This window comes from Misgurnus anguillicaudatus, chromosome 15 (assembly GCF_027580225.2).
Source record: "Misgurnus anguillicaudatus chromosome 15, ASM2758022v2, whole genome shotgun sequence".
NCBI lineage: Eukaryota > Metazoa > Chordata > Actinopteri > Cypriniformes > Cobitidae > Misgurnus > Misgurnus anguillicaudatus.
Window position 1 is genome coordinate 6,379,599 of NC_073351.2, and position 4,312 is coordinate 6,383,910.

Sequence of the window (4,312 nt, forward strand, 5' to 3'; positions counted from 1 at the left end):
CAGATGCTCCTGGACAGCGAGGAAGAGTTCACTGTTTCTTCAGACGAAGAGCAGGACTCCGACGATGAACGTTTGTTTTTTGAAGAGCGACTTGATCCAGCTGAGGATATAATTTCTGAAGAGTAAGTTTTACATACATTTGTTGAAATGTTGTGTGATGTAAACTTGTTTATATACTGTATACTGACTATTTGCACGCAGATATTCATAATGTTTTTATAGAAACGTCTCGTAAATGGCAACTTGTATTTAGGCTACATTAAAATGATAGTTCTTACATTAAACAGTATGCTGATTAGTGTAATGTGAATGTGTTATAAAGCAATATCACTAATATAACTACAGTGTTCTTGCGACTTATCAATTACACAATTATTTGCTCGGGTGTAACATTGTGCTGTAAATGAGCCCGGAGATATCATGCGTTAAACAGTATGATTGTATGGTGTAATGTAAATATACAATATATCATAAAACAATATCACTACTTAGAATATATTTTGACTAGTGTTTATGCCTCAACAAGTCTTGTTTACGCGACTATCTGTTCGGGTGTAAATGTATCGATGTAGCCTAGTATTGATGTGCTGTAAATATGCCCGGAGATATGTAATGTGTTAATGTTTAGCCATAAATATGTCCGGTAATGGCCCGTTAACAAACATATACAGCTCATCTCTATACCCAATCTTATCTCAGTTCTTTACTGCCTTAGTTATTGCTTTTGTTACTGTGCAGAATACATTATTAAAAAAAGTTCTCAATATTAGTAATACTGATGTGTTGCTTTGTACTTTGAAAATACATTATATTAATTAAGATATGTTTTCAGGAATGTGTCTGCAACACCAACTTCGTCTGGTACTCGCACGAGGGCACGCAGCTGCGCAACTGGGAACAATAAAGAGTACGTCAACATGTACCCATTTTTCTGTTATGCCTGCACTATATTAGTATTGCTGATTTGTTGCTTAGTACTTTGGAAAATACACGGTGATACTAATTATGATGATTTTTTTTTTTTAGGAATATGGCTGCAACACTTTCACTTTCATTTCCTCGCACGAGATCACACAGCAACGCGACCGATATTCATCCAATGTAAGCCACATTTACCAATGTTTCTGTTATGCGTGTACTATATTAGTATTAGTAATGTGCTGCTTTAGTGCTTTGGAAAATACATGATGATGATTTGTTTTGTTTTTTTTAGGAATGTTGCTGCATCACTTTCACTTTTACCCGGTACTCATAAACGCCATAGGTCTGCTTCAGTTCTCAAAGCAACTGATACTAATGTGTAAGTACAGTTTATTAAAGTGTCACTATTACAGTAAAATACAGAGTAATATTTTTATTTTATATTTTGTTTTAAATTTTAAATTTTTCTAACCCAAACCATTTATTTATTTATTTACAGATCTAACACTGACAGTGATAAGGCCCCTGTTGCAAAGAGAGTCAAGATCAACATCCAGGCAAGCAGCAGCAGGTCCGTTCTGTCATGGAAAACAGAGACTGATATTGATGTGGTTCCACACACTTTGCGTTTCTTTCCTGCACGGGAACCTGGACCACAGCTGAGTCCTGCAGACGCACACACACCCCTGAGTCTCTTCAAAATGTTTTTTCCTGAGGATGCAGTTTCAACTCTATGCCATAACACCAACGCTCAGGCTGCCAGGGCAACAGCAAAGGGTTCCAAGTATAAATGGAAAGATGTCAGCGTCACTGAGATGTACCGCTACATTGGACTACTATTTTATTTGGCCATGGTAAAGTTGATCTCCATCAGGGACTACTGGAGACAGGACGATGTTTTCTCTGTGCCTTTTCCTGCCAGCTCGTTGTAGAGCTCTGTGGCATAACACATAGAGCAGAACCAAAACAGACAATGAGTACCCATGTGCCAGTTCCAGTAGCTCAGCTGACCTCAGATGTAAGCAATACTGCCACTGTTGGTCGCCGGAACTGTGTGCGCTGCAAGACAGTGCATGGTAAAAGACAGGACACACCTTGGAAATGCAAAACATGTAATGTTCCATTGTGTGTTCAGTTAAATAGGAACTGTTTTGAGCAATGGCACGACAACATTTAACTCCATTCTCAAAGATTTACAGATGGTTTACAAATTTATATCTTATTTTTTATATTGTTATATTGTATTTTTATATAAGTATTTTTAGAAGCACACCAAACTGTACATTCACAGCTGACATTTAGAATAATTTTCTTTTAATTAGAGCCATATTGTACTGGTCATATAAAATATTGTTATATGTATACATTTTGTTACTTTATTGTTTATAATTGCAATGAAGCTTCTTTTATTTATAATTACAATAAAGCTTCTTAACTCTATTGTATTGTTCATGTTTTTAGCATTTTTTGCAACCCTATAAGACTCTTATATTACTAATTTCAGATAAAAATAAAGTCTTAAGTTTTTAAGATTTTATTGTAACCTGTTTTTTTTTTTAACTACAAGCAAAAGATTTTCTATTTAAGTCTCCCCACATTCATTCTTTTGTCCCAACATTCCTCACTGAGCCATTAGGGGGTTGGGTCTCCTCAGGTGTGAAACACATCAATATTCATGACCATTGACCCTCCCTTGCATAGTGCCTTTACACAGCAAAAAGTGTCTTACAAAAGTTAAATCCATGTATTGTATCATGTGAATGAGTGGGTAAAATGGTTTTTACATCTTTTTGTAGCAAATTCTCTACTCTACAAGAGTAGATAACTTTTTTGCTTGTTCACAAATGTTTAGGATGTGTTCCTTGGCCTTATTTCAGCAACTTTTTGTTTTGATTTTTTTACTAACCACGCATAAACATCATTAACTTAAAAATACAAACATGTACCTACATTTAACTTACATATTATTATAGCACAGTTTGTGCTGAATACAGTGTTATGTGATATTAGCCATTAATGTGTTTTAAAGCCACTGAAAAAAGACCAAATGTGAGAACATGTCAGAACCTCTGACAGTGTCCAAAAAGGGTCCGACCCCAGAGGGTTAAAACACCTGAACCAACTCATCAGCCTCTTTCCAGAATGTCTCCCTAACAAGCTGATAAGTTAAAACAGGTGTGTTGATTAAGGAGACATCTAAAACATTCTGGAAGGTTGTCCTCCAGGACCAGGGTTGAAGAACACTGGTGTGGACGATTAACATTTGGAAAGAGGAATGTAAACACTATTTTTTTTTTTGAGCGATCTCTCTCATCAGAACGCGAAAACACATTGGAACCGCAGGTAAGCACCACAGCTGTTAAATGTGGACATTGATCATTTATTTTATCGTGACGTGACTATTAAAACAAGTTATGAGATATCACCACTGATATATTTATAAGCAGCATGCAAAAAAACATCTCTCTGACACTTATACAAAAACAGTTTTATATAGTAGGCTACTGACAAGAACAAAGTCTAATAACAAGCGAGTGCTCGTATCGCGTTAAGATTAAATGGGAAAGCAATAGTAACATTATATAAGTATAGTTTCATTAACTTTTACATCGCGCCAAAACAATAACAACACAATAAGAATAAGAAAACAAGTAAAAGTTTCATCATGACACCAAATCCTGCTGATTTGACCGGGCCAACATCAGAGCCAGGGAATCCCTGTCAGAGATGTAGCCCAGATAGGGCGGTGGTCAGCTGGGCGAGAGAAAACTGATGTCCGCTCATGCTCTGGTTCTCATACCGAATCTTACTAAGCAAACGTTTAAACAGGCGCTATCTTTACTAATCGACTGCAGATTTAGATATAATACACACATATTCTCGACTGAACTAATCTTAAAACCACACTTTGTGACCAAGAAACGGTAATATAAAGAAACGTCTGCTCCGTCCATTGAGTTAATATGAGATTCAAAGCAAGCGAAAGTGTTACCTGTGATTCTGCCCGCCCTCAAATCCGTGGCGGAAGAAAGTAGTTCCCAAACAAAGAGGCTTTTAAAATAACTCCGTTGTTGTTTTCTAGTTTTCGTTTTTCAAACGTGTGCCGTCGAACTGTTGTATAAAAGCAATATCGCTCTCGGAGTTGTGTGATATACCTCTATATCATCACGGCTGTGATTAGGCCAGAGGCACGAGGCCGAGCTATATCACACTCCAACTGGAGCGATATTGCTTAAATATATCACTATCATTTTTGACATGCGGCTAAAATTACATTACAATGATCGTAATTGTGTAATTTCTCCTTTTTCCTTCCAGGTCATCAGAGGGCAAGGCTTAATATCCTGTTTAGCGTCAGGCAGGCTAACTATCCTGTTCAGTGTCAGGCTAA

General features: G+C 36.8%; 1 long non-coding RNA gene across 1 annotated transcript; it reads left to right on the forward strand.

The window, feature by feature from the left end:
• The first annotated feature begins 714 nt into the window (after window positions 1–714).
• LOC141349766 (uncharacterized) lies at window positions 715–1,836 on the forward strand. The gene is made up of 4 exons (XR_012357792.1): window positions 715–907; window positions 1,027–1,101; window positions 1,214–1,300; window positions 1,421–1,836. It is a non-coding gene; the product is annotated as an uncharacterized lncRNA (long non-coding RNA).
• The last annotated feature ends 2,476 nt before the right edge of the window (window positions 1,837–4,312 follow it).